Here is a 23830-nt window from a genome sequence, read left to right as displayed (position 1 = left end):
TATTATTTATATATAAACGTATGTATGTTTATTAAAAAGTGAAAATGCTTAATGGAAATAATTAAATAACTAAATGGTTGAATGTAATGGGACATTTTAAATGTAAACTAAAGTTTTGCTGTCTAATACAGAATAAAGAGATGTGATTTTAAGTAATTTTTATAGATTTATATTTCTGTATAATACAATTAATAAATAGTAAACTTTTATAATTTTCTAGATGGTTATAATTTCTTATCAATAATAAATTACTCATAATAATAAAGAACCTTTAATGGTTCTAAATAGAACCATCTAACTTTGATTCAAAGAACCATTTGGGGTTCTTTTTAATGAACCCATTAAAGTGGTTCTATATTGAACCATTTAGGGGTTCCATATATGAAGCGGGTGATAGAACCATTTCTGGTTCGATATAGAACCATTTTTTTTAAGAGTGCAGGTGGTGGCGATAATCCACCTTTGCCAATTGCAAGAATACAAACAAAGTTCCCGGCGGCGGAGTAATACCGTACCTCACAACACATCTAAAGCAAGTCAATGGAGTTGGCAAAAACTACAATAAAACCTGTTGAAATGCGTATTTTGCAGCGATTTTTGTGTGAGCATATCAGTGAACACCTCTGACCACTCGGTGAGTTTCATGTCTTTGTAAATGAAAGTTTAATGCATTTTAGGAAGGATTGTTCCAGTGCACCTATACAGCCATTGTAGAGGTGGGAGGTGATAGAACAAACACCCGAAAATTATCGGGGCATTATATGTCGAAATTTCAGTCAAAACCGTTCTATTTCACCACTCTTAAAAAAAATGGTTCTATATCGAACCAGAAATGGTTCTATCACCCGCTTCATATATGGAACCCCTAAATGGTTCAACATAGAACCACTTTAATGGGTTCATTAAAAAGAACCCCAAATGGTTCTTTGAATCAAAGTTAGATGGTTCTATTTAGAACCATTAAAGGTTCTTTATTATTATGAGTAATTTATTATTGATAAGAAATGATAACCGATCTAGAAAATTATAAAAGTTTACTATTTATTAATTGTATTATACAGAAATATAAATCTATAAAAATTACTTAAAATCACATCTCTTTATTCTGTATTAGACAGCAAAACTTTAGTTTACATTTAAAATGTCTCATTACATTCAACCATTTAGTTATTTAATTATTTCCATTAAGCATTTTCACTTTTTAATAAACATACATACGTTTATATATAAATAATATATATAAATAAATTGCATCTCTGTATTAAACAGCTAAACTCTTAATTACACTATACATTAAAAATTTTGTTTAAGTTATTTCCCTTACGCATAGATACTGTACAGTATATGCAGTATTAATTTTTAGTAACTTTTACATGTGTCTGAAATGATGAAAAGAAATCACGGTAACACTTTACAATAAGGTTCATTAGTTAACATTAGTTAGCTACACTAGTTAACATGAACTAATAATGAACTGCACTTATACAGCCTTTATTAATCTTTGTTAATGTTAATTTCAACAATTACTTTATTAAAATCTTGTTAACATTAGTTAATGCACTCTGAACTAACATGAACAAGCAATTAAAGCTTAAATTTTTATTAACTAACATTAACAAAGATGAATAAATACTGTAACAAATGTATTGCTTATGGTTTGTTCAAGTTAGTTAATACATTAACTAATGTTAACTAATGAACTTTATTGTAAAGTGTTACCGAAATCACAATGCATTTAAAGACAATTCATGAACAATCTATTAAATAGAATGACAATTTACACAAGTTGATTGTACTTTTGTTTTGTACAGGTATTAAAACTTAAGCATATATTTTATAAATTAAAGTCACTTTGTGCTTAATGGCAAAAGGGTATTGAACATTGAGGAGAAAAAAAACGCAAACAGTTGTCACGGAGTGACTATGCGGGGCGGAACCAAAAGGAGAGTGAAGAGGTTCCGCCCGGACCGGTTTGTACAGACACCGGCACTTCAGGGTTCCCCGGGAATCCCCGCACTCGCTAAAACAAGGCACAGCTGTGGAGGAGGATATAAAGAGAGAAGGTAGAAGTTACTGGAAGGGTCGATTTTCGGGCGAGTCAACTTCCGCCTTGGGCAGCACAACGAAGACCAGCCTCCGAAGAGTCCGCAGGCTCTGCTGATCCGGCGACCGCTAGGTAGCGGGCGGAAAGAGTGCGGGGCTGGTCCGGGCGAAAGGACGGCGTGGTTGTGTATAGGAAGTTACTTGTCAGAGTGAAGTTTGATCGCGTTGGATATACGCTGCAGATGCCGGCTGGGTTGTTAGTCCTTCGGGTGCTGAAATACGTAGTTCTGCTACGGCTAGGAGCTGTGGAGAGAGAAGAAACACTGTTCAACAGTCAAGTAAGAACCTCTTGAAACGGAAATACACAAAGCTTTATTGAAGTGTTGTGCTGTGTCCTTGTCGTCCGTACTCACCTTAGGAGGGTCTTGGACCCTTGTGGATGCCATCAGGGGCCGCCGCGACGGTGTGTGCCCAACCCACCCAGATACGCTCTGTAGCGGTGTTCCAGCTGGAGTCACGTTGAAACCCCTCCAACGTCCCTGGCCCCGTAATACTCCCCCTGAGGGCGAGAAGCGAGATTTTTAGATTCCCTTTCCCATTCCCCACTTAAGTTTTAAATAATTTAAATAAAGATTCTATTTCTATATTTTACTTACCTCTGGTTTGTCTGGTCATTGGGGTGCTTTGGGACCTCCTCGAGGTGGAACTAGGAGGAGCGTGATCCGCGACAGGGGCGGTCCGCTTCTCCGACCTGTGACACAGTCATTCCACAGCCTGTGATGTCAATGTCTTCCACATATTAAGTTCACATTGTCCATTATAAAGTTGATACATTCAGATTTGAAAAGATCAGGAGAGCCGTTGAACACTATGGTTGGTGTGGGACCTTTGGGTTCCTGTAAAACAAACATTTCACCTTTTAAGTGCTTTTTACCAATTAACAGAAGCCATCAAATAGACTTAAAATTATCCCATAATAACACAAATAAAGTATGACAACTAGGCAAGCGACACTCACGAACCAACAAGACTCATAATAATTGATGTAGAGCTGTATGCTATTTAAGGGTAAACAGAGTAATAGTTTTATATTTGCATTGAATGTTACTTTAAATAAAGTGCCTCAAATGCTAACTAAATTACAGAAGACTATACTTACACTATTAACACAGTAAAGAAAGCTGGGATTTTCTTGAAATAATGCTTGCAATAACATAAGTGCAGCATTCCTCACCAGACCTACAAAGATACAAATTATTGTACATTAGGTACAGATATCAATTACAGGGACATTTTACTCAAAAAAGAAAACTCATTCACTCACTCGTTATTTCAAATGTTCACAGCCTTCTTTCTTCAGCAGAACACTAACACAAAAAGATTTTGAAGAATGTCTGTAACCGAACAACTCTGCTAGCAATTTAATGGACACAAAACCAATGCAGGTCAATGGGCACCATTGTTGTTCGATTACCATACTTTTTCAAAATTTCTTCTGTTGTGTTCTGCTGAAGAAAGTGAAGACAATTTTAATTTGTGGGTAAACTTTAACTCTTTTTCAGCCAGCGTCTCTTAATTAACAAGTTTACTCTTCAATGGCAAGGAAAAAGTTTATACTAACATTATTTTCATATTTTCACTTATACAATTTATAGGTGCTAGAACCTTTACATTGACTATGCATATAAGGCTACTTTACACTGGACAAAGAACAAGCACCTTCTGTGGTTTCCTCTCCAATGAGATTGGCGTAGAGATGTTTTACTTCCTTCTTTTGCACTCCTGATGATGTTTGGGGCCATTTTATTAAGAGATGTTTCCATGTTCTTCACCAAGTCTGTTCCAAACCACATTGTCATTCCATGCAGCATCTTAAAACAAAAAATCTTTATATATCCACTTTCAGACAAACAAGTTCATTAAAGTCTACATTAACTTGAGGTTGCAATTGACTAGTGATGTATTTTTCAAAACACAATGTTCAATAAAAAAATAGTGTGAAATATACAGAATTTAAATTAAATCCTCAAACACTTTACAGTCTTTAATGCTAAATTCTAAATGAAATACATACAGTAAGAATTATCATTAAAGCTACAAAACACAGATTTCTTTTTATTTTCTCTTTAATGAACATTAGTGACGAAGTCTTACAAGGTCCTTTTAAGCACCTTACCTTTTTGCATCAATGGGGTTTATATTTTAAAGCCAGTGACGTGTCTGACCATTTATTAACCATGGTTATCTGTGAGGGAGAGGAAAAAAATTACACTTCACAAACCAAATACACATAAAAACCTGAACACGTTTGGTTTTTAAAACATTTGAATGTTAAATGTAAGTGTCTTAACAGCTACCATCACATTAATTAATTGTGTGCATCACAGAAAACATGCATATCTAGACTTGCGGATACAAACGCTGCACTGCAATCGTGCATTTATAATACAGACCAGCAGAAAGTTCTTAACTGTGGCCAGCAGTTTCCACTTTCCTTCAAGGTTTAGCTCCAACCCTGATAAAACACTCGCGAACAAGCGAAAAATACTCACGGAATATGTGTAAAACTGCGACAAACATTTACATATAATTTCCCTTCCACCGTCTTCCACCCGGTTCCTTTGACCACGCGCTTCATTGAAATAACACCCCTGTCTCGAATTTCGTCTCCTTACAACACAGCTGTCTTATTGTGCTTGGCAATTTAATTGAAAATGACAAAGAAATAAAGCAGGACTGTAACGTAATTCATTAAAACCAGGAACAAAATGTATTTAACAGAGCTTTTATAATTGACGGTTGACGAAGCCCGTCAGTGCTTTAACGTTACCAGCAGTATTTTTTAACTGAGGTAAATATTATAAATGTAGCTTCTAGTATCACTATTTAGCACAAGACCTACTCTAACAAATTAAATATTAACTAATTATACTAAATATTTCAGTAATATCGTTTCAAAAATGTAGAAAGTTTACTTACCTCAGGGTACAAACAAGCAGAAATGACGGTCCGGAGTCCGAACTCCTCAATTTGAAAAAATAACTGTCAAGCCTCGAGGCTCATCTTCGCGTATGGTGGTGGTCTGGTCTGCTTCTCCACATCACCACCCCTCTGGTTTAATAAACAGAGGAATATAAACACACACACACATGCATAAATAACATGTTTAATATAATTAAGCTTGACGGTGAAAGATTTTATACCCTAAAATTGCCAAGTTTCCCTCAGACATCACACGTAATTGAATTAAACACTATTGGGCGGTTTTCTCGGACAGGACTTATCACTGACTAAAATACTGACATCTCTTAACATATGAGTGCTATTGTTTTGTCTCAAAATGCACACTAGTATTGTATTTTATAAGGTTTGTTTGTAAAAATGTCCCAATTATAATTAAGACGGAGTCCTAAACCCTGTCCGGTATTATCTTAACTAAAATAGCTCCACTTTAACCCCCCAGTCACATTAGCTACAAGCGACAGAGACAGAGCGACAGGCTACCATTCATTTTCAATGGAAGTGGCCGTTTGCCCATGTATGTATCGCTGCAGCCCGGAGACTGCAAGTGGGAGGAGCTTACGCCGCAAGTGGGAGGAGCTAACGCCGCAAGTGGGAGGGATTTCAGAAATGTGCAAGTAGGAGGAGTTTACGCCGCAAATGGGACGGCGGTGAATGAGAATGACAGGAAGTAGCGACAGTAATGAAAATAAACGATCAAATATCACGTTCCTCATCATGGTCTGATTTCTTACAGCTTTGTTATTATTGTGTGTGTCCAATACCACTCACTGTCAATGATGAGGTCACGTTTTACACCTTTTTTTACACTTAAAGTGATGGCGTTTTAAATTCATCAGGCTGTAGGCCTTATTCAAACACATTTCTGAAGCTCCATATATCAATATTAAGTAAATGAACATATGAAAATGTGATGCAACTGGACTTAGTGAAGTGAATGTGTAAATACATGAAAAACATGTGGCTAATGTAAAATAAAGTTACCATCCATATTTACTGCATTTTTTAAAAAAATAGCAGACTAATGTTTTTCTGAACGTGTTACACTAAACACTTAAAATTTAGTCTTTTATTATTAAATTTATTCTTTTATTAAAATGTATTATTTTAATATGATTTCATTATTATATATTATGTATCTGTATTATTATTCTTTATATTCATAATCAGTTGTGTTATCTTATGGAGTGTTAAATGCCTGTGTTTGAATGCACGAGACTATAGATAGTATGGATCACATGTCAGGGGTTTGAAAGAGGGTAATACGTTCTGATAATGACATGTCAGATGTGTACAGTTTGCAAAGCACCACAGAAGTATACACTAAGAATAGTATCTTAATATAGGAGTGGACTGTGCCATGTGTTAGCATGACATATATGTTCTATATTTGAGATGCTTAAGCAACATGTTTTTCTACCTAACAAGGAAGTCTTTCTGTGATGTATAAAAGCTCAAACCTTACTGTACCACCCCAGAGAAACTGAGGGATGACGGGGTGAAAGGAAGGAGAATCAAAGAAATGTATAGGCTGTCATAAATAGAACATCTTTACTGGTTTCTCTCCTGACATATATATATATTAAAGATTTTTTCTTGGCAAGACAATTGGTGTCCGGACCCGTGAATCAAATAATAAAGGGGAAAAGGCTTAATTCCAAGTCTACATACACATATATTACATTTAAATAATTTTTTCAATGAATAAAATCATGTACAAGTCACTCAGAATTGTTTGCAAAAGTGTTTGTTTTATTTTATTATTTTTAGTCTTTGTAAGGAAACTATATCAGCTCACTAGAACTGATCTGCATGCAGTCAAATCTGCAAAATCCAGGGTGGAAGGTTTTTGAATAAATGCCCTGGAGTTCACCTCGCTTTCCCTTCCCAGCATAACCTGATGGATACACAAGAAGCACAATATGAACTAGGGTTTATAGTTGACAGTGAACATTTACAAACATTAGGAACAATTTCTCAGCTCTGTAGGTCCATGCCATGCAAGTGAATGGTGTCCAGAACTTTTAAACTCCAAGGGATGATATAAGTAAATTAGATTTTTAGTTTTCCTTTAGACTAACAACTAGTTTTTTCATCACCAATTTACACAAAAAGTACCAGGTGTGCAGCAAACACGTGGAGAATGAGTACATCTTCCAGAAGAGCTGTTTGTAGTGAGATGACTTTTTTCCAGCATGTAACACCTGAGGTGAAAAAAATTCACATAACATTTAACATTATCAATGATGTTCTTGTTATGCATTTTATTTTTTAATGTCAATATTTACTTTCTAGCCATAAGAAGTGTGCCTGATTCTTGAACTTGTCATCCCCAACTATGTCCCTGAACCTTGAGCAAGCCAATGACAGGGTCATGTAGGCAGCATCTTCTTCTTGAAGAACAACTTCAAGCAGTATGTTCTTCAGCAACGCTCCTGATAACTGAAAAGTTAGCACAGGCCGTTAAATTTTTTTTAAAAAGCACATTATATAACATTCCACTACCTTGAAGATGAAGCATGATGGACGGTCATCATCTTTTAACAGCTCATCCTTAAAGAAAAATATAAGTGGATTAAAATTGTTCTATGATACACATTTTAAATCATCATTGCAATTGATTATGCAAAACAGAGGGCACAACTGGGGTTTGGTCTGCTGAAATGAATTATAGTTACATAATTTGAAACCCAGCAAAGTATATGTATTTTGTTTTATAGCAAAGTTCTTACTTTCATATGCAAGTTCAGTTTTTTTCTTCCCCTAGGTTTCAGGGAGTGCAGAGCATTCTTCTTCTTAAAGAGAATTAGAATAAAAACGTGATAAAATTATCCATTAATTTTTTATTTGACAAAAATATCAGCAAAATATAAAAAGCTGACAATACCAGCTACAACAGCTCATTTTCTCTTTCTCCCATGTCTTCCACAATTTGATTGCCATGCAACAAAAACAAATAAAGTAAGAAATAGAACAAGTTCAATATCAAAATTAATTAAATGCAAGGATGCATTACATTGATTACAAATTACAGTAAAGACTTTTGTAAATATAGAAACAATCCAATTAATGGTCCAATTTTAAATTATTCACCAATGAATACAACAACATTTCAAAATCTTGCCAACCCCTAATAGTATTAAGAAAAGCTATTAAAGGAGTTTGATAGAGCAAGTAGTGTTTACACCTGCTGATTTTTATCATCACTGAAACACTCTTTTCACTCAAAGTGTCTGCAGTATATATTTTTACTGAAATAGTGTTATGAGCGAGTCACTAAATCATTCCGTTCCATGTCTTCCCAAAACAGTTTACAGACTGAACAAGATTTTTTTCACTTCTTTAAGAGTTTCTTAAAACACCACGTTAAAAGTACAGCTAATTTTTTCACACTTACTTAATTTTCAAGCAAGATGGCACACCACCATTTTCTATGTTCTTCATGTTTAGCAGTGTACATAAAGTAATGAATTAGTACAATTTTCAATTATATTAAAATGCATATAGCTACAAAAATAAATACTTACTTCAGTGAAGTCAAACTTCTGTCCCAGAATAACATACAGTGCATACTATAATATGGAAAGACACACCAAAAAAAGTTAAATGGTAACAGCAATTGATTACACCTCGATGTTCCTCATTTACAGTACGTACTTGCCATCAAGACAAACACTCCAGTTATTTGACAGCCTTTGTCCTGCATTGTCCTAGTAATGAAATCAGACACACCATAAATTATTAATTGATGTTATAAACACACAACAACTTGTAAATTAAGAACTTTATACATTACAGCAGAAGCTGTGATCATAGTCATGTGGAACATCAAAAAATATCTTTTACTGATAAGTGAACCTAAAACACATGCGTTTCACAATTATTTCACTGATGGTTATGAGTAATACATTTTATAAAATAATTATGATATTAAAACAAATGTTTCAATTACATTACATTACATAACATTATGGATTACGCAGAAAAAATGCATAACTACAATGAAAACTTTTAAAAATTAAAAGTTTTAAAAGAATTGCATGCATTGTACAATTAAATTAGGAGTTGTAACGTTATTGTAATATCAAATCCATTTATAAAACGTTTAAGACATTTACAATTTGAAAATCAATGCAGACCTAAAACGTACAAAAACTACACAACCACAATACCTTATTATTATGGTCTTCAGAATCCATAATCTGGAGAGCAAATTGTAGAAATGGAATGCAGAAAAGATTTTGTCATCCACGTTACAGATTTTGTAATTTGTGTGCTAATAAAAAACTACAGAAATGTATCTGGATACACTTTACCCTTATCTTTTTTAATACATCAAGACTAAAAACAGCGTACAAACGCCATTATAAAATGGTCTTCTTCAGAACTTATAATGCTTTTTTACAAAACTAAAAACTGTAAAGCAAGCTTACACCTTCATTTCAACGACACGCTAACATGTGAAAGCGGGTTTCTTCTTTGTTTTCTGATCGATCGCAACAAAACTTACACATTAGCGCCACCAACTGTGGAGCATAAACCAATAGCTGCTACAGTTGATATAAATAAACCAATCAAAATCCTCTGGAAGTTTGTACAGCCCACTTGCGGGTAAAGCTCCACCCACTTGCTGCTAACCCTCCCATTTGCAGCTGGCTCCGACCTCCGTTTATACCCATCTCCGTTTGCCTGCGACAAGCGACGAGCTCGGCGCTGCGCGAGCAAGGCGGGGCCAAAATAGACAAGCAGGCTATTTTATGCAAATGCTGAGCGATGCGACAAAGCGACTGCCAATCGGAGTGAAGGAGCAGCGTGACGTAGGTCTGTGGTCGAGTCTGAGAAAATAATTCAAGATGGCGGAAAATGCGTATTTATGTATATATCTGATAAGTTTGGCATTTTATCTCATATATTTTCTTACTTTTATCGAGAAATAAATACTTTTAATTTCAAAAACACCGTTATTGAAACTTAACAATACCTCTAAAGTGACTTTTGATACCGCTTTTGGAAACTAGCCAGGGAACGCCCATCAAGCGAGTGCGTGTCGCTCGGTGTCGTTCACTTTTGTAGCTAATGTGACTGTAGGGTAACTCGGACACATAACGTAACACACACTTTAAGTCGGTCACATAACATAACACACCTTTATATAACTTAACGTTATATGTTTACAAAAACGTCGAGTATTTGCGTCTTTGCCAATTAATATAGTCTAAAATTAACATTTATTTACAAACACTTACCTGACGTGACCTTGAGGAAACGGCTGATGACTTGTGTGTCGTTGTGGGAAACAGTGAGTGATTCCGGTGTTGTTACATGCGGAATGATCTCAGATGAAATGACATGTGATTCAGATCCTTCCGAGTTAAGTTAAGACATTTTAAATTAAAAACTCACGCACATACTGTACATACACACGCGCGCGTGAGCGGGTCGCGCGCACGCGCGCGCGCGCGCACGGGTACACACACGGGCATATTTAGAAGTTTTATTTAAGATTGTTATGATATTGGGACTATTTCTCCACCCGCTTCCTCAGCTCTGAAGTTCAAATTCGCATGCAGTCCGGTTATAACAAATGTAAAAGATATGAAACATCACTCAACAGCAATATCAATTAAGTGCAATCCTAAAATATGATTTAAAACATAACCCTTTCATTGTTAAGTATGAGAAATCAAAATGAATTAAATCACATGTTTAAACGCCACAGAGATATCAGAGCCAGCAGTCTGATGGGCTTGCTGAGGAGAGGCTGCGCGGTGTGAGCGCTTAAGTGTCTGTGATTTTCTGGAGCTCATATGGAGCTCATCTACGTCCGAAAGTGTCCGAGCACATTTTTAAATAGACGCTATCTTTATTAACCGACCGCATATTTAAACTTTAAGCACATACATTCACGCCTGAACAACTCTTACAATTACATTTTGTGACCAAATAACAGTAATATTATGAGCATTTTGTTGTCAGGAAACATAGCTGTCATAAGTCCACATACTTACCTAATTTGTCTTAATTAGTTCAGTCAACACTAGCCATTCTGAATTTTGACTGGATTTGAAAATAACCATTCATTTAATATTTTAAACACAGATCTTCTCAACTATCTCAAACAAAAAAATTGGTTTAGCTTATATATTTTTGCCCGTCCAACATGTCATTAGTTGGATTTTTTACAGTGTACACTAAATATAAGTAGCCTATTTGTTGACTCTCTCTTTCTTTGACCACAACCTATTGACACAAAAAGGTTTGTGAATGAGTTGTGTAGGTTTGTAAATGAGTTGTGTAGGTCTGCAATAATTGTGTAATCTTTAGTTTACACTTCAGTCACAAAACGTGAATTATAGAACCATTTTAATAAAAATGGTTCTTTGCCTTCCAAGGGTTCTATATGGAACCCGTTTTTTGGTAAAAGGTTCTACTGGCCAAGTATAGAACCCCATGGTTCTATATAGAACCTCAAGGAACCTTTTTTTTTAAGAGTGTAAACAATCTGAAAACAGGGCTTTAAGTGTAAAATACTGAACTTGTCCTTTAAAGTTCTTAAAGTTGTGTTTCTTGTTTCATGTGTTACTGTACAGATCAATCTACAGGTTATTTAGTGCTCTAATGGGGCATACACACCAAACGCGAGTAGATTACATACAAAGTCAATGCAAAGATGCGATCAGACGCGTCCTCGCACGGGCACCGATGCAAATGACGAGAATTGGGTGGCGCTATTGCTGCGAAAACATGCGCTATTCGCCTCAAACGCGCCTTTGTGCAAGTTGAAAATATTTAACTCAAGCAAAAAATTTGCATGACACAAAGTTAAATCCCACGAGTAATCTATACGCAATGCTACGTGTTTGGTGTGTACGTATCATAACACATTCTGCCTTCAAAATTAAAGTAAATCGGGTTTAAATGTCAGGAGTTCCTGTCGGGACGAAAGTAACACTTGTTACTTTTGTCCCACTGCTAAAACAGTTGCATTATGTTGAAAATTTATATTATTCTGACTCTGGTTTGATTTACATTTTTTATACTGTTGAAATTTTTTTTTAGACTCAACAATTCAAGTTTGTACCGTCAGGTTGCTTTTAAAACATTTGATTAAATAAAAAAAATTAATTGAATGATTTTTTTTGTAAATATAAACAACAAAATATGTTTGCAGTTACATATTAACAAGGTCATAGTCATGCATATTTACTGAAAAACAAGTGTAACACACAAATCTATCTTGTTCTGTTGTGTTACTTTCATCCCACCTGTGTGTTACTTTCGTCCCAGCTGACAGGGTCAAAAGTAACAACTTGCTACTTATGTTCAAAGTGAAATTATACTGAAGTCGTTTTACATTTGTTCAAAATAATGGGATTGATAGACCACACTTGTGAGTTATTGATCACAGTCTAAAACATTATCATTTAAAATTAAGTTTTTCTGAAAAATGATAATTTCGCCCCTGCTCTCCCTTTTACTGATTTTGTGTTAAAAAATATTCAAGCCGTATTTGGTACCTTATTTGTTGAAAGTGTTGAACAGTGTTTGTATGCATCTAATTTGAGATCATGTACCATTCTGGCTTCATCTTTATTTACTCTCTCATCTCAGATGGCATGTTTGATGCTCGTCTGTCAGAAGATGATGTGTTGAGTGCTCGTTGGGGACTCGCGTTTGCCCTGTGGCCACAAAAACTCTCCGTCTCTCTCTGCCTGCAAACTGAGACGCTTCCATTTCCGTGCCAAGCGCTTCCGCCCTAGGTGAGTTTCACTCGCTTTTTCTCTCTCTCCAAACACACTCGGTGCATCAGTGCCGTAACATACACACTATCAGTAAACAACAGATTTAGGCCTAAAACAATATGACTCCCTAATGACTTCAATTATTTATACAATCAAACAAGTACGGCTGTTTGTTATGTGGGCGGCCTTTGATGAATATAAGATAAATGCCCTGCCACAGTGAATAATCCTGCTTCCTTAATAAAACTAAAACAAAGTAAACTTATAAAGAGACGGTGCATACAATCCCAGACTAACTCTTCAGGTTACATTTTACTCTCCCGGTCAAATAATGAGTGATCTGCTATTTTTAACGATATTCTTTTCAGATATAGGTTGTATTTGAAAATATTTAGTATGGTATAACACAGAGGTTTTCAACCTTTTCAATTAAATTGTTCACTACAACGACCCTCCGACCCATTATTTTTACCCAATAAAATATACTAGAACTTGGTATAAGACAGATCATATATTATTTAAAAAAATAACAAAACGAACCAAAATATTTTGTTTTTAGTTGCTTCAGCTTATATTTAAAGGAACAGGATGTAGGATTGTGGCCAAAACTGGTACTGCAATCACAAAACGTGTGGCTAAAACTGGTACTGCAATCACACAACTGGTGGCCAATACACAAAATGACAACATAAACATCAGTTGAGGGCTGCAAGTCCACTTTTTAATTGACAATATCCTGGTCATACCACTGTTGTCAGTGTTATAAGTATATGAAATGAAAATGATTTCTTAATGTCTAGTGACATATCAAGGCCATTTTATGATTCATTGATATAAATTTCTTACATACTGTTCCTTTAAATGATTGTTTTGACTTATTTTGAATACTTTAGGTCATCTTAAGGCCCCTTGGAAGTTTTTTGAGGCTCTTAAGTGAACCCTAGCCCCCTGGTTGAGAAGCACTGCTATAAAAACAAAAGATAACATGTTTTAGAGAAAGTAATGTAAATAAAAAAAATGTTGGTGGTATAAAACTTTAAAACACCTTTATTTATCTGTTGATTAATGTGGCTCCTCATCCATAATAGTAGCTCCCTAAAGGAACAGTCTTTAATTTGTTACCTTTAGTACAGCAATTTTTTTTATATATTTCTATACTGTCTACTTAACAGACAGCATTTTAGTAAACCAGGTGTAAGACAGCTAATTGGCACAATCTGAATGGGCTTTATCTGCTGGATTGAGGGATCTTAGTAGACACGATCTTATCGATGTTCCATAATGTTTTCCTATCTCTATAAACTGACTGTGAAAATAAACACAAGCCTAGTTACTCTCCACCCACTGGTTTAACCAGATAAGGGTTGATTAAGGGTTTGGATGGCAATGACTGTATTGAATATTATTGTATATTTAAACAGATTGCTGAATCTGCAAATGAAATAAACAGTTAGATCTGTTCATAAGAGTCTGATTGGATGAAGAGTGTGCGTGAGTGCCGGAGTAATTGATGGAGTCCGATGGACATTTAATGTTGCGTGTTATGATGCTTGAGATTTTATTGCTGCACTTAATTACTTTTTCGTCCTTTGTTTTCTTTACGAAACCGTCTTGCCACAACAAACAGAATAACATCTCAGGAAATGCTTAGGTGAACATTAAACTTTCCGTGAATGGAGTTTAGAAAGATCCATTATTGAGTGCAATTATTATAATTGCATAATATGCAAGTAATTTGTAGGTTAATAAGTTAACAAACTTAAGGAACGAACTTGGATGAATGATAACTGAAGCAAAAGGATGTGCGGAGGAGAGAAGTTCATTTAGATTGAATCAACTGTATAGAGTGCCAATAAAATTTTGCTTTTCAGAGTATCGTATTTTCCGGACTATAAGCCGCATCAGTCAAAATTGCGTTTGGAAGAGGAAAAAACATATATAAGTTGCACTTGACTATACATCGCATTTTTTAGAAAATTATTTTACAAAATCCAAGCTGAAGAACAGACATTTAATTTGAAAAGGCAAGTTATTCAACGAAACAATAGCACAGAACAGCATGCTGAATAGGTGTCTGTACATGTTAAAGTAACATAAACAAATATTTACACAATAAACAATAGCATTCAGAACATATCTGAGAGCCTGAATAGGCTAAATTAACACGATAACCCAAATCAAGTTCAAAAAGGTCCCGAAGTTATTACACAACACTGAATCCATTGAATTACATAAATACAGGAGCAGCACAGAGCGGACTCTCGCAGCTGTAGACAGTAATGGTTTCTCTTGGTTTATATGAAATCATTTTGACGTATAAATCGCACCTGACTAGAAGTTCCAGGACCCGACAAACTATGAAAAAAGTGTGACTTATAGTCCGGAAAATATGGTATCTCAATGTGAGGAAAGAATTGCATGAAGAAAGCTGAAATGTTTTGAGACTCCATTGAATGAGAAGTAAGATAACTCTCTACCGCAAACATTTAACATGTTTAGGGTGCTGCTCTGTCACAGAAACGTAAATTTGTGTATATGTGTATATATGAAAGTTTATGTGTAACATTTATCATAAAGCTTAAAATTTTATTTAATAAAATGTGCTTTCCCAACTTACCCTTACACTCTTAAAAAAAGGCTGTGCAGTACACTTTCAAAAAATACACCTTTTTACCTAAACAGTGCATGTTAGTAGTACCTCAACGGGACATATTGTTACCAAATGTAAACTCTGAAAAGTGCTGGGTTATTTATTTTCAACCCAGCGTTGGGTCAAAAAGAGATGAGCCCAGCCTGCTGGGTTATAAATTAATCAGCCTGATCTCACGGGAATTTGTACATATTTTATGAATTGGCTAATTCGTATGAATTCATACGAAGTAAATTGTGCAAAAACGTACGATTGTCATGAAAAAACAACAACAATGAATCCAAACCCCTAACCCGGGTTGAAAATAACCAAGCATTTTTTTAATTGTACATATCTGTACCTGAATCGTACTTCTTAGGACCTATTTAAAGGGTGCCATCCTAGTTACAGCTTTCGTGCCTTTATTTTTGAGAGTGCAAGGAATCCTGGAAAGATTCTTTAACCCTCAAAAATCTTAATCTCTGATGTGTGTTTTCTGTTCTAAACAATGAAGATATATCAATAAGCTCTGTGGCCTTTGTCACTTCTCCCATCCTCTCGTCTTCTGCATGCTAATCAGTAAGCTGCTGCGCAGCCCTGCTAGATTATTATAAATGCTGTTTATGGTCCTGCCACGACAACTGTGAAGGGCACGGCAAAGAATTTATCATGGGACGGTTCCCCTAGCGTCAAAATGCGTTATGGTATTGTAAATGACCCTTGATAATGAAAGAAGATCCTGCAGCAGGAGTGAATAAAACATCAGACACTCAAAACCAGGCCCATTGTTAGGTTATGGCACGTTGCAATTTGAATTCTCATTACAATTTCTTCACATTTTTGTAGAAGTACTATCTACAAATAAAACATAATAAACAGTTACACATTGCACCAAGCGGTTAAATTAGGCCACCGTGAGAATAATATCTTGTCCTGCCAAATGACTAATGATACATGCTAACGGAGCCAAACAGGGTGCTAAGCTCATATGTTTGTGTAAGTATGCAAACATATGGCAGTGATGGAAAAGTAGGCATGGCCTGAGGGATCCCTCAACAGGCATGGCACCCCCTGTATCATGGCTCCTCTACAAAGGCAGTCAGAGAGGCTTCGCAGACCTATATGGGCGTCGTCCATCTGTCAGTTATTTGCTAACCAAGCAACTTTTGAAATAAAAATGCTGAATACATTAAAATGCTGCTGATGATATTTTAAAATAGTCTGAGGGATGATCTTACAAAAAGCTATACTCAAACCACAAAAGCTTAAAACACTGGAGATTAAACATACATTTATGGAACATTTTCTGAGCAAAATATTAGTTTGGCTAATTTGGTTCCTTTATGTTCTTGTTTATACAGTACTGTGCAAAAGTCTTAGGCCACCATGCCAGAATTAGATTTGTTGTTTTTGCAATGTTATAGTGATCATATATAATTATTTCTCAGTCTCTTAAATAGAATACATCCAGAAAATACAAAAATTGTACAGTATGTAGTATTAAAAAAATGATGTGTCAAGTTTTTAGGGTAAACTCCCCTTCCACTTGAGCAATAGCAGGAAACTGCAGGATCTCTTAAAGCTAAATAAAATTAAATCCTTATTTTAAAGAAATTAGTCTTTTTACTTCATTCAGCTCAAAAACTCTCAAGATGTGTTTAGTGCCAAGAGAGGTCACACTAAACACAGACGGCGACGATGCCTAAAAAGACATTTAGTCCTGAAAATTACATTTTTTTTGTACATATTTGTATAAAATAAATTGTAAAATAAACATGGATGGCATTAAAACTTCTAAAACAACAAGCCTTGTGGTGGTGGCCTGAGACTTTTGCACAGTACTTTATATTTTTAGGATACACGTAGTAAAAAAATTACACTTAAGTGTCAAATAATTATATGCATATCCGTTAAAATGTTTCCAGCAGTGTCTAATGAAAACATAGCTTAGTCGCAACCCGTCTTCTCTTTGCTTTGCAGCCAACAGTAAAGGATTTTTGTGCCGAAGAAATTTGGGTGTGTTGAAATACTGGCCCCGGTGTTGTCATGGATGACATACGGTTATTTTTGTGAGGCTGAGACATATTTTATCATAATCAGTATATGACGAGAGAGTGGGGCCTTGCACACATCATTGGCTTTTCGTGCTTAGTTAGATGGTGAAGGTCAGAGTTCTTAGCCTTTATGGTTGTTTAACTTTAAAGAATTATGGCATGTAAAGAACACACCCCATTTATTTTCCCCTCACTTGGAGGTTGGTGTGTTTAGAGGAAGAAATAAAATACTTTCAGATTTTAAAGCCGTGTTGATTAACTAAATATGGCATCCCATTTAATTGTATATGTGAATATGCTTATGATTTTACACCGAGATGTTTAGTTATGTGGGCTGTGTTTTAAATAATAATTGTTTACTCTTTTTGTTATGTTGCCCTGCTTTTATATATTATCCGTGAAGCAAAGATACCCAGTTCTGTTGGTTTTGTGTTGGCTGAAAAATTCAGGCAGCATTTTTGACCACTAGAGGGAGAGGCAGGCCATAGTGTTTAGTTAAAATCTGCACAAATAGCCTCACTTGTGCATCCCAATGAATTTTAAAATAATTTGTGTATTCACATAAAAGAGTTATATTAATAATAAAAATAAATTGTCAATTTTATAATTACATTTTTCAAACAAGTTCAGACAAATTCATTAAACCCAGTTATTTCCGACTACTTTTGATCCTTTATACTTCAACGTACAGCTGCCAACATACAAAGGTTGTGTACTTGATCTAAGGAAAGCAGGAAAGTTCCGTTTTCGTTTTTATCTCCGCAGTGGTCAGACATTTAGAAAGTGAAGTCGAGATCTCTTGTATACTTCAAAGCTACCTGTGAAGAAAAGCTACCCGTTGTTCCTTTCAAACGCAAACTTGGGAAAATTAAAAGTTCTTCACAAGCGCATTAGACCACCAAGCTCTGAATTACCACTCCAATACACAATGTGATGTTGACACCGCCCCCTCTTCAATCCTGCAGAGCTCAATGGTCTCAGTCTTTCTCTTTCTCAATAAGAGGCTTTACTCCAGTCTAATCTTAGCGTTGTAACTGTTTCGTGTTGTGCTGAGTTTTGGTCTTTCTGGGTGTTTCAAGGAGTCGGGAGTGGGTGCCATAATCCTGATAAAACAGAACATTTTTAGAGGGATGATGTGTGTGTACAGTATTGAAGAGACTAACCCCTGGTTTTGTGAAAAAGGCTTAAGGCTAGACCTTAACTAAAACACACGTTTTATGCCAGTGCCATTGATTTATCTCAAGATGCACACTAGTAACATACTTTTCTATGGCATGTTTATAAATGCTAAACTCATTCCCCGCCAGCCTTTTTTTGTGATTTTCACAAATGTTTCACAAAATGCCTTCCATGAAAATTTTCTTCTAAAAATATATAAACATTCAAATATATTAAATGAAAGAAAAGACCCTCTGCTTTCAAACAAACAGTAAACCAACAAACCAAACGGGAAAAAAATGTTTCATCCTATAAGGGTATTTTTCTTTAAAAAACTTCAAAAAGCTTAAATAATTGCATTTTTGTAAAGAAATTTTGTTAAAGATCAGATTCAGAATGATTATCAAATCATACATGGAGTGTAAAATTAATAAATAATTTTTTTGCTTCAGTTTAAAAAAAAATTGGGTAAGTGCCATCTAGTGTATAATCGCCTTACAGATAACCATAAAAACTCATCAGGAACACGTTTTTTTTCATGCAAATGTTTTCTCTTAACTGACGAGATAACTTAGCTAATTTTGACTGTGAAATCAGGCCTAAATTGGATACAAAATACTTAAATACTTAAAAGAATACTTAAAGTGCACCTATTTCATTGCTTAAAAACAAGTTATTTTGTGTATATGGTTTAATACACTGTGTTCGCATGGTTTATAGTTAAAAACACATTCTTTTCCACATACTGTAAATTTTTGTAGCTCCTGATATCTCTGTCTTCCTGAAATGCACAGATTTTGTACAAAACTTAGAGGGTCATACCTGTCAACATTTGATTTTCAAAATCCGACAGATCTCTGTACGGGGGGAGGGGGATTGTGGCAGTGTTGCAAGAGTGACAGTCTGCATTTGTTTTTACAGCACTATAATTATATCATTATACTAAGTATAATAAGTGTATATAGCATATGTAAATCACAGATTGAGAACATAAGGATTAATTATTTGAGGATTTATTTGAGGAAAACCATTCTATATTTTCAGCAACCTCCAAATGCCTCCTATGTTTCACTTTAGGAAACCCTAACCAGCGGACCACAGTAAGACGGACAATTTAACATCTTACTTGTGAAAGGTATTTCCCGAGACTCTTTTCGAGGTATGTGAAGGTTTATACACCTCCAAACAAACTGCACACGATGGAGCCACGGAGGCATTTACCTTCAGTTGTTATGATATTAAAGCCGCCTTTCCACTGCACGCGACAAACGACGGCCGATAAGCCGGAAGTCATTCATTTCCTATGGAGAATCGCAAAGGGGTTGCGTGAGGTGCTGACCATCTGCGGATGCGTAAATATCGGATCCTTTTTGAGCGTTGGATCCGTTAAAAAATTTGAACTTGTTCGACCAAACCGCATGCGATATGCCGACTGGAAGTTATGATTTTTATTGTATTCCAATCACAAACTGTGTGTGAGGTGAAAATTATTAATCATTTTGGTTTGTAACTTTATTAGTAACACTTGAATCCTTAAAAAACACGTTTGATTACTGATAAGTAATACATTATTAATTTAATTTGTGTACGTTATTATTTTAATCTTGTCTATGTATGTTCTCTCCAAAAAATATTTGCAATCTTTGTCATATATGCATAGCTGTATATTGTTTCATTCATTTGCGTTCATTTATTTATTTCACCATGGTAAATATATTAGAATGAAGCCTCTTGCACTAGAATGAGCTTCTCTCCCATATACGATTAAATTGAAACTTCATTATGACTGCCACTAGGGGGAGAACTCCGACTGTCGTTTCCGTATGTCGTGTGCAGTGGAAAGGCGGCTTAAGGAAAACATTGCCACCACTAATATGAGAGTGCCGTTGCCCCACAATCCAGCAGCAAACGAGCAGTCTGGTTATTCAACTTCCCTCGTCAACCTGCGCAGATATCTACAGCACAAACGAGTTGTAGGTTGCCAGGTTGCAGTCAAAAATGGATTCAAATTTGTAAGATGTGTCTATTGTGTGAGTAGGATCCGTTTCATACAAGATCTGGCAACTGGACAACCTTGGAATAATATAGTGATGTGATTATTCATATAACAAGGTAGGGCCATTTAAATTACGGGAGTTTTCCGGGAGAAATAACAAAACGGGACGAAGGCGGCAGATAGGAAGACTCCCGGGAAAAACGGGAGTGTTGACAGGTATGTACAGGGTGTGAGTCCGAAGCGGGAGGAATTATGATAATGTCTGTCTTTTCTACGTCCCCAATCTCAGGAAGTAAACTGTTGCCTACAATCCATGTGTTTGTTGTAGTCCAAGAAAAGAGATTTATGTTGGAGATGATACCCCGTGTCATCGTTTACTCTGGGGTTTGTACCTTTTGCATATCGTTAACATTAACTAATACACACTTACACACCAAAAGAAATGTAAAATCGTGAATTGGACCATAGGTGCCCTTTAAGTTAATTCAACTTTCACTTTTTACAGTGCACGTAGGTGCAACAATTGTGCTTCTTTTGCACTTTTCCTCAACAATCCACTATTTAGTATTCTAAAAACTACAAAAATTGGACTTTTAAAGGAAGCTTATGACTTTATTTTTATAAAATGTACAGTATGCAAATGTCTTAGCCAAAACAAATTGTTTTTGCAATTGTATAATGATCATATAATTATTCTCTTTATATCATATATAAATTAGTCTCTTTATTAGAATACAACCAGAAAATACAGGAAATGTGTATGTAGTATTAAAAACCGTATAAAGTATAAGCTGAAGTGTGAAGTATGTAACCCTTTAACTGGCGCAGCCCTTTTTGAGGGAGGGGTTGGTGAAAAGGTGATATACACCTTTAAATTAATATAACTCTGGCATTTTTATTATTATTTTTTTGGTCTAGAAGTCTAATTTTGGTAATTTTTTGTTTTAAAGAAGACACTTCAACGTTTTTTAGGGAAGTGTCTGGAGGTGAAAATATTCATTTTTAAATTTTATTTGTAATAAATAAAAATGCAATGTAGTATTATTTTTAATACATAAAATTGTAAAAAAAAACTGAGGTTTGTGCTGGTTTGCTTTGAGGTTTGCTGCCTACTTTTGAAATATGAAAACTACATTCTTAGACCTTTCCAACAATATATAGTTTGTCGTGATAGATTAACATTTACATAGAAAATATTGAAGTAAATGTAGGTGTCCCGCTCACGGGACAGTGCCAATTAACGGGTTAAGGTAAACTTCCCTTCCAATTGAGCAATAGCAGGCAGCTGCAGGATCTCTTAAACCTAAATGAAATTAAATCCTAATTTCTAATACTAATCGAATGACTTCGGGACTTCAGTCTCCTCAAAAAAGCTCAAGATGTGTTTCGTGCCAAGAGAGGTCACACTAAATACTGATACTAATTGTTTTGTTTTTAATTTTGTGCACATATTTCCTGTATTTTCTGTTTGTATCTTAAAAAAGAGTGAAAAATAAAAATGGATGGACATTAAAACTTTGCTAAAACAACAAAGCTGGTGATGGTGGCCTTTTGACTTTTGCACAGAACTGTATGTTAACTAATATCTAAAACATTTTTATAAAAGTATCTCTTTTCTGTGAACAAAACTGATTTTAAATGAAAGACCAAAAACGAACAACATACCCAATAATAAAAGAGCTCTGTGGCATTTTAATGCTAGAACAGCATCTCCCTACTGAAACAAGCAGGGTTCAATAGCAGCGATCCAACTTTCACATTGATGGTCAAAAGTGTAAACTTTAATAACGAGCGTATAATTAAACCGTCAGAAGTTTATACAAACACTGTGCCATGAATCAGATGCTTTATGAGTTCCAGAAAGCTTTGTTTGTTGTACTGGAACTTTACCAGGAGGCAATCTGTTGTCACTGCAATCAGCTGCCACTGCCTGAATAAATCATTCTGTTTAGCTTGAGCTCGTTCTGTTTGATTTAGTTTGGCCTAAATAGTACAGCTAGCATCGAGGTACAGTTACCTTTTGTGTCCTTCTGTACCTCTCTTGAGTTTGTAGGAAAAATTAAGCCTCGTGTTTGCTTGTGAAGTTAAATGATTGGCACTGGACGGCTCAAATGTACAGTACATCCTGCAGTCACGAATCGCTAGCAACAAAAGTTAAACAAAACATTTAAGGTCTAAAGCTTTATCAATTAGTGGAAGTTCCTTTCAAATTACAGGGATGATGAACACGTGATTTCACATAATTGTAACCTATTCAAAGTCTGCCTAATGAATTGCAAATATTTAGATTTATAATGTATTACTCTATTATTAGTCTATTTATTACTCTGTATAATATTTATCTGTTAAACTGTACTTAAAGGAATAGTCTACTCATTTTCAATATTAAAATATGTTATTACCTTAACTAAGAATTGTTGATACATCCCTCTATCATCTGTGTGCGTGCACGTAAGCGCTGGAGCGCGCTGCGACGCTTCGATAGCATTTAGCTTAGCCCCATTCATTCAATGGTACCATTTAGAGATAAAGTTAGAAGTGACCAAACACATCAACGTTTTTCCTATTTAAGACGAGTAGTTATACGAGCAAGTTTGGTGGTACAAAATAAAACGTAGCGCTTTTCTAAGCGGATTTAAAAGAGAAACTATATTTTATGGCGTAATAGCACTTTTGGGAGTGCTTCGACTCGGCGCAGTAACACCCTCCCTCTCCCATTATGAGAGTGAGAAGGGGAGCGGACTTTTCAGGCGGGTCGAAGTGCTCCCGGGGGTGCTGTTGCGCCGTGGGACGTGGTTCCTCTTTTGAATCCGCTTGGAGAAGCGCTGCGTTTTGTTTTGTACCACCAAACTTGCTCGTATAACTACTCGTCTTAAATAGGAAAAACGTTGATGTGTTTGGTCGCTTCTAACTTTGTCTCTAAATGGTACCATTGAATGAATGGGGCTAAGCTAAATGCTATCGAAGCGTCGCAGCGCGCTCCGGCGCTTGCGTGCGCGCGCACAGATGGTGGAGGGATGTGTCGACAGTTCTTGGTTGGGGTAATGGCATATTTTGATGTTGAGAATGAGGAGACTATTCCTTTAATGTCTTTAAACAAATTCACAATGTGCCATATTACACAAAACAATGTCTTAAAATAATTTATAAAGGGACAATATAATTAGTCAAAATATGTCCGCATTGG

The sequence above is a fragment of the Misgurnus anguillicaudatus genome, chromosome 21 (assembly GCF_027580225.2).
Source record: "Misgurnus anguillicaudatus chromosome 21, ASM2758022v2, whole genome shotgun sequence".
Taxonomy (NCBI): Eukaryota; Metazoa; Chordata; class Actinopteri; order Cypriniformes; family Cobitidae; genus Misgurnus; species Misgurnus anguillicaudatus.
The sequence above is the reverse complement of the archived record's forward strand: the minus strand, read 5'-3'. Positions refer to the sequence as shown.